This window comes from Colobus angolensis, unplaced genomic scaffold (genome assembly GCF_000951035.1).
Source record: "Colobus angolensis palliatus isolate OR3802 unplaced genomic scaffold, Cang.pa_1.0 Scaffold82, whole genome shotgun sequence".
NCBI lineage: Eukaryota > Metazoa > Chordata > Mammalia > Primates > Cercopithecidae > Colobus > Colobus angolensis.
Genome location: NW_012122043.1, coordinates 7,269,074 through 7,282,502, shown reverse-complemented (window position 1 = coordinate 7,282,502; position 13,429 = coordinate 7,269,074). Strand labels below are relative to the sequence as shown.

The 13,429-nt window shown below is 42.9% G+C and overlaps 1 long non-coding RNA gene across 1 annotated transcript; it reads right to left on the bottom strand.

The window, feature by feature from the left end:
• Window positions 1-7,671: 7,671 nt before the first annotated feature.
• On the bottom strand, window positions 7,672-13,157 carry LOC105502927. The gene is made up of 3 exons (XR_001000420.1): window positions 13,108-13,157; window positions 10,032-10,288; window positions 7,672-8,855 (listed from the first exon to the last, which is right to left on the bottom strand). It is a non-coding gene; the product is annotated as an uncharacterized LOC105502927 (long non-coding RNA).
• Between the last annotated feature and the right edge of the window lie 272 nt (window positions 13,158-13,429).

Sequence of the window (13,429 nt, the reverse complement as noted above, 5' to 3'; positions counted from 1 at the left end):
CTGCAACAAGCTATGGTCACACCACTGCACTCCAGCCTGGGTGACAGTAAGACCCATCTCCAAAAATTTAAAATGAAAAAAAAATTGGTGCATTAAATGGAGAAGACGAAGTGGATTACAGATGTGGAAATAAAATTATGGAGGTGAGAGGCTGGAAAACACAATGAATGTACAGATAACATTGAGCAAAACAGCTTTTCGGGTGCAGGCTGCACCTCTGGAATTGGGGAAGGAGATGCACTAAGAGGGCTTGTGAGCAGCACAGGGGTGGGCTCTGAAAACACCCTTCTCAGCCATCACATACTCGCTGCAGGCTGGGTGTGACAGTTTAGCTTGCTCCATGATGGAGCTAGCTAGGTGGGGCAAACGGGCTTCTCTGTGTTCTCCTACAAGAAAACAGGGGCTTCCCAATGAAGCACTGCGTCTGCTGAGTCATGAGGTCTGAGTGTCCCTCCAATAAAAGTGCAGATGCTGCCCCTGCAATACCTATGTGTCCCAGAACTTTTGACAGGGGGAGATGCCTTGGAGTGCTTCCTCAGACAATTTCTGGACAGGATGCAAAAATTCGGCTCATCAATATCTGTCGTTGCTGACAACATATAGGCAAGCATGTTTCTGGGATGTTGAGAAAATAAGAGAACTTCTCTGAGTTGCTTTAAAGGAAAAGTATTGCCTTCCCTTTCTCTGCTGTCTGATACTGAAACCTTGTTGTCTCCATTTTGCTACATAGTCCTCTTTTCTGATGTTTATCTTTTCTCTTTTTTTGACTAATATTTGTATTGGTAAGAGGTGCTTTGGAATTTGCACACATGAAGAAATAAAGAGCTTTTTTCCTCTACATTTCTAATATTCAACTGCTCTCTTACCTTGCTTGTCCAGGTATTTTGACTTTTAAATTCTCTAGACGGTTTTTTTGTTTGTTTGTTTGTTTGTTTGTTTTTTGACCAAGCCTCACTCTGTCGCCCAGGCTGAAGTGTGTAGTGTGATCTCGTCTCACTGCAACCTCCATCTCCTGGGTTCAAGCCATTCTCCTGCCTCAGCCTCTCGAGTAGCTGGGACTACAGGAGTGCGCCACCACACCTGGCTAATTTTTGTATTTTTAGTAGAGACAGGGTTTCACCATGTTGGCCAGGCTGGTCTTTAACTCCTGACCTCAGGTGATCTGCCCACCGCGCGTGTGCCTGCCTAGGCTCTGCAAATTATGCAGTCAGTTCCGTTCAGCATTTTCAAAAAATCCCTCCTCTCAGAATTCTGAGGACACGACTCCACTGCCTGCTGGATTTTTATTCCGTGGAGGTCTGAAGCCAGGCCTGACCGGTTGTTTGGGATTACCTGATTTTTGTTTTTATTGCAGTTGTTGCTCGTGTTGACTTCCTGCTCCTATTTGCTCCGGGTCCCTTCTTTGTACCTAAAACATCCAAGTGTCACGAAGCTAAGTCTCAGTGGCCTGCTCTTCTAACTAATTGGACTTTGTTTTAATGAACCTTTTCAACCTGAAGACCAACTCTTTCTTTAGCTCAAGAGAGTTTCCATTTGTTCAGTGTTTCTTTTCCATGTGTTCTATACTTTCTTACCTGTACATGCCACATCCTTAAACTATGGGTGTTTTATCCTCCCATCATTTTCACTTCCTCATCTTTTTCATAACCTTGACTTTTATTTTTAGGCACAAGAGTTTCTCACATGCATCACCTACTTCACTGATCAGGTTTTCTGCAGCCTCGAATCTGTTGTTGCTGCTTCCATCTGGGATTTTTAATTCTGCCATTGTGCTTTTTTCATCTTCTCACATTCTTGCCTGGTCTCGCTGTTCTTTCTCTGCCCGTTTGCCTTTCACAGGTGCAATTTCTTTCTGCATGTTTTAAGGAATGCATGATAGAAAATTTGTAACATCTCCTTTTTCTTACTTAATGATACTTCATCGGAAGACATTTGCTCTGGTTTCTTTTGAAGTCGCTTGTTCCATTGATGACGTGGTTTGACTGTGTCCCTACCCAAATCTCATCTTGAATTGTGGCTCCCATAATTCCCACATGTTGTGGAAGGGACCTGGTGGGAGATACTTGAATCATGGAGATGGCTTCCCCCATACTGTTCTCATGTTAGTGAATAAGTTCCACCAGATCTGATGGTTATTTAAAAGGTTTCCCCTTTAACTTGGTTCTCATTGTCTCGCTTGCCTACTGCCACGTAAGACATGCCTTTGTTCCTCCTGCACCTTCTGCCATGATTGTGAGGCCTCCCAGCCATGTGGAACTGTGAGTCCATTAAACTTCTTTTTCTTTATAAATTACCCAGTCTCAGGTATGTCTTTGTCAGCAGCATGAAAATGTACTAATACAACTGACAAGTGATTTTCTCTATAATATTGCTTTGCCAAGCTCTTAATTAGTTCTCTCTTTATTACTTCTGGTAAACAGTAGTCACTGATTGTTTATTCTCAGGAATCAGGATGGATTCTGATAAATATTATTTGGATCCTTTCCAGCATCTTTAGACTCAATAAAATTTAAAGACATTTACAGAGATTTTGATAGCCAGATCAGGTATGCAGCATGCTGCTCAGACTAAGGAGGGAAACTGATTGTATGAGTTCTTTCTCACACTGCTCTAAAGAACTACCTGAGACTGGATAATTTATAAAGAAAAGAGGATTAGTTATGGCTCTGAGGGAGGAAACTTACAATCACGGCAGAAGGCAAAGAGGAAGCAAACCCTGTCTTACATGGTAGGAGAGAGACAGCATGCAGGGGGAAGTGCCAAACAGTTTTCAACCATCAGATCTCATGAGAACTCACTCACTATCACAAGAACAGCAAAGGGAAAATCCACTCCCATAATCCAATTACCTCCCACCAAGCCCCTCCTCCAACACGTGGGGATTACAATTCAAGATGAGATTTGGGTGGGGACACAGAGCCCAGCCATATCACTGAGCCAGCAGCTGTGGCAACACGGAGCATTGCTTAGTCCAGAGAACCTTTTTCCATGCTTCTTCTGACATCAGCAATTAATACCAGTATGTAATAGCCAACATATCTCCATTTATCAAAAAATGTCTTGATTTATGAAAACTATAGAATAGTATAATTCATACCATTGTACTGCAAAGGAATGGTACTGTAAATATTATTTGTAACTTGTTTTTTTCATGTAATGGCATATAGGGGGTATCTTAGACACATTTCTATTAAAATATATGTAGGTCATCTTCATTCCTTGTCATGGATGTACAGCATTCCATTAGATGATACCAAATTAATCAACCTGTTCCAGACTGATGGCACTTAGGTTGCCTTAGGGCTCGTTGGTTTGTTGGTTTTATTTTGTTTTTCTTGCAGTATAATTTAGTGGATCTCTTATTTCAATATTCCCTTACAAATTTTTTTTTTTTTGAGGTGGAGTCTCACTCTGCCGCCCAGGCTTGAGTGCAGTGGTGCAATCTTGGCTCACTGCAACCTTCGCCTCTTGAGTTGAAGCGATTCTTGTGCCTCAGCCTTCCAAGTAGCTGAGATTATAGGCACTTGCCACCACACCCAACTAATTTTCATATTTTTAATAGAGACGGGATTTCACCATGTTGGTCAGGCTGTCTTAAACTCCTGACCTCAAATGATCTGCCCACCTTGGCCTCCCAAAGTGCTGGGATTGAAGCGTGAGCCATTGCACCCAGCCTCCCTTAAATATTTTTGAAGCACAAATTAAGGCTTTTACACAAATGTCTCCAATATATTCATTTATGTAAATAAGTTTTTTTAGAATAACACTGTTAACAGCGGTTACCTCTGGGACATGAGGCCATGGAGGGGTCATGTGGAAGGAATGAGCTAATATAGTTCACTTTCAATCCTTTGCTATTGTCAGTTTTTACAACTAAGTGTAATGCTTTTCTAATTTTAATCAAAATATATACATAGATAATGCTATAATAACATTTTCACAATGACAGCCTTTTTCTTTCTTAGGCCTGTGTCTCAGGAGATGTATCTAAAAGTTAGATTACTGGGTTAAATGGCACAATCCTGAAAGTGTTATACCCACTCTTATGGTCTGGAGAGATCTCAGAGGTTTAACATTCTGCCTGTGGTTCCTACCAGCAGGTAAAAATAGAGATAACCATTGAATTAGTCTGTTCTCACACTGTTATAAAGAACTGCCAGGGCGGATCATGAGATCAGGAGTTAGAGACCAGCCTGGCCAACATGGTAAAACCCCCGCCTTTACTAAAAATACAAAAATTAGCTGGGCATGGTGGCGGGCACCTGTAATCTCAGCTACTCATGAGGCTGAGGCAGGAGAATCTTTTGAACCTGGGAGGTGGAGGTTGTAGTGAGCTGAGATCACGGCATTGCACTCCAGCCTGGGCGACAAGGTGAGACTCCATCTCAAAAAAAAAAAGAAAGAAAAAAAAGAACTGCCAAGACTGGGTAATTTCAGCCAGTTCCGCTGAAGAGGCCTCAGGAAACTTACAATCATGGCAGAAGGGGAAGCAGGCGCATCTTACATGGCAGCAGGTGTGTGTGTGTGAGAGAGAGAGAGAGAGAGGAGGCTAGAGGAGAGAAGGAGGAGAGAGGAGACAGGAGAAGGGTGGAGAGAGAGACAGGGAAAGAGAGCAGGAAAAACTATCATTTATAAAAACGTCAGATCTCATGAGAATTCACTCACTATCAGGAGAACAGCATGGGGGAAACCACGCCTATAATACAATCACTTCCCTCTCTCCACTCGTGGAGATTCCAGGTCCCTCTCTCAGTACGTGGGGGTTACAATCTGAGATGAGATTTAAGTGGGGAGACAGAGTGAAACCGTATCAGCCATATTCCATTGCGTTGTGTCTAACAGCAGAAGCTCCACCCATGCAGCTAGTGTGAAGGATGTGATCTTAAAATCCATTTGAAAAGGCTCAACTGGTGGAAGTGCTAGAATGGGTCCTATGTGATTCACCTCGACTCTTGCCCGCTTGCAGCTCTAGATCAAAAACCCAGAGATGAGTGACATCCTGTCCTTATGGGTGCCCAGAGTGGTAGCTGGTGTATTTGAGGATGGCAGATAGTACTATAAAAGAAGAGTCTTGTTAAGACTGCTCAAACAGAGCCCCCGCCTGTCTGTTGGAGATTCTTTGTTCCACCCTTTTCTGTCCCTGGCTTTGTCCTCCAGTAGGCCTCCACAGTAACCAGAGCCACAGCTTCTTTGCTCACTTCCAAATGGAGAAAAAAAAAATGGCTGAGCTTTGCACTGCCTGGGTCACCCCTAACTCAATCCCTGCCACCAGGCTGCAGCTTTGACTAGCAGTTTATTGCCCTAACACAGGATAACTGTGATTGGTTGATATCAATTAAGATATGCCCCTAAAGACCCAGAGGAGCCAATCCCAATCCAAGCCTCGGCTGCAGCACAGTGAAAGGTCCCCTGGCATGGCCAGGAGAAACCTACTTTGCCCAGCATGTACATATTTTCCATGGTTGGAAAGGAGAAAAAGACCAATATGTACTGAACCTATATTGAGTACTAAGGAGCTTTTACCATTTAATTTAATCCCAACAGTCCTTAGGGGTAGGCCTTGCTATCCCTATTTCACAGATAAGAAAACGTTAGCTCAGAGAGTATGAGTCATTTGCTTAAAGTCCCACAGCTAATATGCATCAAAGCTTATCTCACTGATTTCATATGCTGCTTGGCACAGCTTGTTAATGACCCTGAAGCCCATCCAAGCTAGGCCTGGGAAATACATTTTAGATCCTATTCCCCCGAGTTTTGTTGTTGTTTAAAAGTCATGTAGAGAATTTGGAATATATACATATGGAATATGAACATATATATATATATAAACCATATATATATAATATATATATAGTTTAGACTAAAGTTGGAAGGAAAACTAAAGATACGTTTTTTCCAGTTAAGCATCTTCTAACAGTTTAAGTAATTGGTTTGTGTTATCAGATTGTGGCCTAAACTAGATCACAGGAATGAATCATAGCTGATGTAATGCACACATGCCTTAGTAGAGCTATTATGTGGTACCCAGGTGCACTGAATTTTACAATATGAAACCAGAGCTCTGCCCTTGACCCCGGTGAGCAATTATGGCATCATGAACTAGGCACTTGGATGCAGTTCAAAGAGCTGAGAACAAGTCATGAAAACGCAGGGAAAGTAAACTTCGGAGTTCCAGAGAGGTCACTCCATCTCCTCCCGGTGTCGCAGAGATGTCGATATCAGCTCCATGTGAAAACTGGTGGGGAAAAACTTACAAGTCCAGGCCTTCACTTTTCCCTTAAAAGAACAGGGGTTGTCCTGAGCTGTGTAGCCTCTGGGATGGAGAGTCTTCCAGAAAATTTGTTCCCAGGGGACTTCACGGAAGGAGCAATTCCCTTCAAACTTGGGCTTTTCGGTTCTGTTACTACCATTTGGGATTGGACCAATAGCCCCTGATGGCAATTCTGGTTGGGCAGGGGAAGTGTGCGAGTGTGGTGGGCAGGTGGGTGCAGGTGGGAAACGAAGCAAAGGGACTGAGACATGCAGGCTAATGTGGATGGTGGAGACCTCCCAGGAAGGGCAGCATTGCCGGCAACAATACCAGAAAGCCAGAAAGAGAAGCTTTCTGCAACCTTAGTTCTTTTTGCTCAGGAAGTACTAAATTTAAAACCTGCTGTCTTTTAAAAGAAACGATGTTATTTCACAGATCCGTACATTTAAATAACTAATAAGCCAAGACAAAACAAAACAAAACAAAACAAAATGTGAAGTCCTAAAATTTCGTTAAGATACATTTTTCTTCCAAGAGACTACATGGAAATTTTGTTGTTGAAATAATTCACTGTGTTGAGCTTCACTTGAAATGCTTAAATACCTTGAAACCATTTCCATTTTTGCCTTTACTCAAAATAAGTAGTTACTTTCTAATGAATGAAAAGCCCAGTATGTGAAAAGTATGGTTTAGGCCAATAAAAGGGGAGGTAACACCATTTTAATAGTTTCCCAGAAGCAGTTAAAAAAATGACACAATGAAGTGTAATAGGCTGAGGAAACATCACACCCCATCATTTAAAACTCAGCAATGCCAAAAATACCCAGGGGTGAAGAGAGGTGAGGGAGACTGCCAAAAGATTATTGCTTGAAGGATTCCCTTTCCTTGTACCGGCACTTACCCAGGGCAGCTGCCCCAAGTTCATGCAGGGGTGGCCATATTCCATATCACGTGATCCTCAGCCCACAAGCTGATTGGACCAGAGGAGGCCACTGCCCCAGAGGCTGATCAGAAAACGGTGATACAGCTCCCTGCAGGGGGCGCTGCGCAGTTTTGGCAGCCAAATGCAAAATGAAACTGTAAGTGCTCTCATTCAAAAAGCAGGAGAAACGTGCCATGGAATGTAATAAAAGATAAGGTTTTTCCCTTTTTCTACAGTCTCTCAATTTGTCATGGTGTTTTTAATTTGCTAATGGAGGTCGTTTTGAGTAAAGAAAGAATACAGTTTTAAATCACTAGCATGAATTTTACCATTACTCTTCAAATTGTGCAATTTCGCTTTTTAATACAAATGTAAGTACATTTAACTCATATGCAGCATCACTAAAATTACACAATTTGTATTCTGTGGCTTGTACATGCATATATATTTCATTCTTAGCAGAACATTGGAAACCCTACAGCACATGAACTCAACAGTTTTTATTTCCCTTCTTGGTGCACACATTTTCTACTAACAACCTCTACTTTTGGCTTATTGATGAATAAGGAAAGACTTAAAAAAAAAAAAAAAGGAAAAAGCAAGTTTGGCTCTCTTGCCCTTTCCTTCTAAGTCCTCATTTTCAGCATAAGGGGTTAGCTGGCATAGCTGTGAAGCCCGAATATCTGAGACAGATCTCAATTTAGGAAGTTAGTTTTGCCAAAGTTAAGGACATGCACCTGTGACATAACCTCAGGTGGTATTGATGACATGTGCCCAAGGTCATCGGAGCAGAGCTTCTGAGAAACCATTAAAATGGTGTCACCTCCTCTTTTACTGTCCTAACCCACACTTTTCACATACAGGGATTTGCATTCATTAGAAAGTAACCACCACTTATTTTGAGTAAAGGCAAGAATTGAAATGCTTTCAAGGTATTTAAGCATTTCAAGTGAAGCTCAGTACAATGAATTATTTCAACAACAAAATGTCCTTGTAATCTCTACAGAGACATGAGACATCAATCAATATACACAAGATAAACATTGGTTTGATACTGAAATTCCAGGTCGTAGGTAGATAAGAGACAAATGGTTGCATTCTTCTGAGTTTCTGATGAGCCTTTCCAAAGGAGGCCGTCAGATATGCGTTTATCTCAGTAAAGAGTGGGATGACTTTGAATACAATGGGAGGCAGGTTTGCCCTACGCAGATCCAGCTGGAGTTTTCCCTTTAGCTTAGTGATTTGTAGGCCCCAGGATTTATTTTCCTTTCACATAAGGAAGTCACATGAGTAAGAAAGGACTGACAGAGTCCCTTGGTCATTCATGTTTCTCACAGTGCCACTGACTTCCTCCTACTTCTAGAGCGAGTCCTGGATCTAGTGACACACGTACTGAATAAATGACAGTGGGAAGCAGAGCAAACCTCATGGCATCAACATACTTATTATTTTTTTTTTTTTTGCTGGCACTTTGTGTTGCTGTGATATGTAAATATAGATGTCAATTTTCAACACTTTCTCCTTCCTTTTATTTTAAAAAAAAGTTACTGTGTTTCATCGTGATTGGTTAAGAATTCTTGTTTTGTGTTTAGGTTTTCATTGGTTAAAGATTGAAACTGGGCCCCACGCCATGTCTCATGCCTATAATCCTAGCACTTTGGGAGGCCGAGGCGGGTGGATCACCTGAGGTCAGGAGTTCAAGACCAGCCTGGCCAACATGGTGAAACCCCGTCTCTACTAAAAATACAAAAAAAATTAGCTGGGCCTGGTGGCGGGCGCCTGTAATCCCAGCTACTCAGGAGGTTGAGGCAGAAGAATCGCTTGAACCCAGGAGGTAGAGGTTGCAGTGAGCTGAGATCACACCATTGCATTCCAGCCTGGGCAATGAGAGCAACATTTAGTCTCAAAAAAAAAATTGAAACTGACTGCCAGGCATGGTGGCTCACCCCTGTAATCCCAGCATTTTGGGAGACCAAGGTGGGCGGATCACCTGAGGTCAGGAGTTTGAGACCAGCCTGGCCAACATAGTGAAACCCCATCTCTACTAAAAATACAAAAATTAGCCGGGCGTGGGGGTGCACACCTGTAATCCCAGCTACTCGGGAGGCTGAGGCAGGAGAATCGCTTGAACCAGGGAGGCTGAATTTGCAGTGAGACAAGATTGCACCACTGCACCCCAGCCTGGGCAACAGAGCAAGACTCTGTCCCCCAAAATAAATCAAAAGCAAAATTGTATCTTTTAAATTAGATAGACTTGTTTGATTATTTACTAAGTGACAGATTTACCAGACTCAAAACTTTAAATTGTTTAAGAATGAAATAGAAGCAAAATTCTCCCTTCCTCCCCTGCTGCCTTATCCTCTTTCCTCCCTCTCCCCAAATAGGTAACTATTGTTATCAATCCCTTAGGTTATCTTCCGGATTTTAAAAATATACATCTATAGTCTGTTAAATTGTGACTCTAAAATATACATTCACATCCTAATCTTCAGTACTGGTGAATGTGACCTCATGGGAAAAAGGATCTTTATCAGCAGATATCATTAAGTTATCTCAAGATGAGTGCACTTTGTATTGAGGAGAGGCCCTAAACCCAACAGCAGGTGTAGGGTTTTTTTTTTTTTTTTTCTGAGATGGAGTTTCACTATTGTTGCCCAGGCTGGAGTAAAACGGTGCAGTCTAGGCTTACTGCCACCTCTGCCTTCCCAGGTACAAACGATTCTCCTGTCTTAGCCTCCTAAGTAGCTTGGATTGCAGGCATGTGCCACCACACCCAGCTAATTTTTTTGTATTTAGTAGAAACAGGGTTTCACCACGTTAGTCAGGCTGGTCTCAAACTCCTGACCTCAGATGATCCACCTGCCTCAGGCTCCCAAAGTGCTGGGATTACAGGCGTGTGCCACCACACCCAGCCGAGGTGTTCTTTTAAGAGAAGAGAAAGTCAGAGACACAGAGAGGAGGGCTATGTGAGACACAGGCACAGATGGAGGTGAGGCTGCCATAAATCAAAGAAGGCCTAGGACTACCAGACGCTGGAAGAGGAAAAGGGGGACTGTCCTTGGGGCCTTCAGAAGGGGCCCATGTGGCCCTGCTCACTCTTGATTTCAGACTTCGACCTACAGAATTGTGAAATAATAAAACTCTGTTGTTTTTAAGCCATCATGTTTTTGGCAATTTGTTATAACGGCCCTAAGGACAGAAGACAACATCTAAGCAATGCAAGAATATGTCCTTTTTTATGTGGTTTTCTTCTTAAAAGTCTTCACCTTTTAGTGAAGTTATCTCTTTAGAGAAGCATAAGCAGTTCTCAAGGAGGTATGGATCTCACTGAAGCAATGAACTTAATGACTGCCATGGCCCACTCTTGTCAACCCTGCCAGAAAGGGAACTGAAGGCTGAACCATATCCTTTCCAGACGCTGTAGATGAAAAGTGTCGCACCTGTCACAAATTCTAAGGGCCGCCTCCAAGAAGGGAATACCTATGCCTGCTGCCAATGAGAAGCTGTGAGAAAGTCTTTTTACTCCCAGAAGGAGGGCCACATTCACTGATTTTCGTTCACCATTTAACAGTAGTTCTTAGAATGTGTCACCTAGTCTGCTATCACAAAAATCCAAAGCCTGAATAGTTTTTAAACCACAGGAAAGTTGGAAGAAAAATATTTTCTACTCCTTAATAATGCCAGGGCTTAATTATACACTTCTTGAATTGCCAGCTTCAGGGAATTTCAAAACACATAATTTAGCCTTCTTCTACCATATGAAATATTCTATTGGAACAAACAAGATTGGGGCTATTATATCAAGTTCATCTTACCCAGCCAGTAGAAGCAGTAATTCATACTTTCAGAGAGAGGGAGAGAGAATTTGCCTTAAGTGGCCAATTTTAACTTCTGCAGATTCTAATTTTTAACATTGGGGTTAAGCTCCAGTTAATGCTGAAAATAAATGTGCGTTGCCTGGAGCCAAAAGCAGACAATTGTGAGTCTTGGGAATAGTACCAGGCATTAACTCTTTTGTTGCAGGACAGTAGGAGTGCAGGGGCAGTAAACGAGAGGTCGAGGTGGTCAGAGCAGGGAGGAGCCCTGGGACATTGGGGGTGTGGGGCTTCTTGGGAAGACAGCTATTTCTGAACTGGCATAGAAATACCTCAACATTTTAACAATGAGTAATGTGTTCTGGTGCAAGTCGGCCGGATACAGTTCTAGTGACATGAGTATAAACAACTCATCCTACCCAATACTTTCACACCCATCATCCTGTCTGACTCTCGTACCAAAGGTCTGAGTTCAGTGTTACCCATGACACTGAAGGCTCCAGGACATGAAATGACTCCACCAGCATGGCCCCAGCAGTAAGTTGTACTTGCAGGCCCTGAGCCCATATTTTTAGATTTCAAATCCAGTCCTCTTTTCATTAAATAGTAGTTACTTTTTAAATGAGGTTAAATCTTCCCAGCCTAGGCATACAACCAAACCAGTTCCACTTTGGGTGAGAGAACCAAAGAAAGCCATACCAAAGCCAGAGAAGAAGCAGAGGAGTATCAGAGTCAAGGATGGCGTGGGAGTTGCCATGAGGACAAGTTTTTAAAACTGAGAAGCCTCAAGGCTCTCTTAAGGATGAGAATCCTAAAATCGTGACTGGGGAGTAGATAAGCTGAATGTAGACCTCCTTTTTTTTTTTTTTTTTTTGAGATGGTGTCTCATATGCTCGCCCAGGCTAGAGTGCAGTGGTGAGATCTTGGCTCACTGCAACCTCCGCCTACCAGATTCAAGCGATTCTCTGCCTCCCGAGTAGCAGGGATTATAGGCACTCGCCACCACACCTGGCTAATTTTTGTATTTTTAGTAGAGACAGACTTTCATCATGTTGGCCAGGCTGGTCTTGAACTCCTGACTTCAAGTGAGCGGCCCACCTTGGCTTCCCAAAGTGCTGGGATTACAGGTGTGACCCACCGCGCCCGGCCTGGACCTCTTCTCAGTGACTTACTTGATAGACAGAGGTCAACATCAGAGTAAAGAAAATATGGCTACTTTACCCAATAAGTAGCAGAATGTGCTAATCCAAAATATCAAACAAAAATTGTCAAAGGGGGTTTATGTTAATATATGGATGGCATCAAGAATAGGTTATTTTATAGGAGAATGGGATTGGGAAGGGCACAACCTTGCATTGAAACTGCCATCAAAGAGTTTCCCTCTTTCAGGGGAAAGACAAAGACAGGTTGACCCAAGCCTCTCCCCAGAGGCTGGTCTTGACTTCTCTGCTGCTGTGGGCCACTAAAGATGTCTCCCAAGGCCAGGTCTGAAGACAAACAGTGGCCCGGTGCTCTTGTGCCGTGGCTAAGGTTTCTGTCTCTTCCCACACACTGACAGGTGGAGGAAATGAAGTGTTTCTTTCTGAAACTCCAGTGGTCCCAGCAATTGTCAAGGCTGAAGCACAGTGTGTGCTGTGTGTGCACTTCTGCCTGCTGCATTTGCTTATTTTATTCCTGTTTTAAAGTTGAATAATGGATTCAGGTTCTGAGCAATAGAAACTCTACATAAATTATTAGCCAGGCCGGGCTCTGCTTTGTGCTCAGGTGAACCTTGTCCCACTTTTATCTGCGGCTGCTGCTGCTCTGCAAGAATGAGCCCAAGGCAGAGCCTCTGCAAACTGAGACCCAGGACTAGGCAGGGAGAGGGGGAGATTGGTTCCCACTGCAGGATGTTTTTTCCCAGTAGCCAAGAAATGCATTGTCAGTGGAATAGTAAACAGCACAGGGGGCTAGCGTAGACTAACTAAACCTGAACTTGAGTCTAAGGACTGTCGTGGGATGGGAAGGATGACCCAGTGGTGCCACATGACAGCAAACTGACAGATGTCATCATGATGGTCACGCACTTAGTTTCGAACCAACCAAATGCAAGTATTAAGGACCTCCTTTGTGTTACATACCACGTTGAGGACTGCAGAGATCAGGTCAAAAGTGTCTCTACCTGAAAAAGCACGTTAAATTAACAATATGTTATTAAAATGAATAAGAAAGCTAAGTAAGTTTTCAGGCCCAAAATTAACATGAAAGAGCCCATGGTGGAAATAATGTTAAATCCAGGATTTGCTTCAAAATAAGTGGGGAGGTAGAAAGGATTATGTGGAGCAGGGAGAAAGGAAGAGTGGGCATGAGTCAGCTTGGTTTGGGGAACACAAGGATTCCTCATTCCCCTCCTACAAGTTGCATATGCTTTTGAAACTTTCCACTATAAGAAGTTTTATTTTC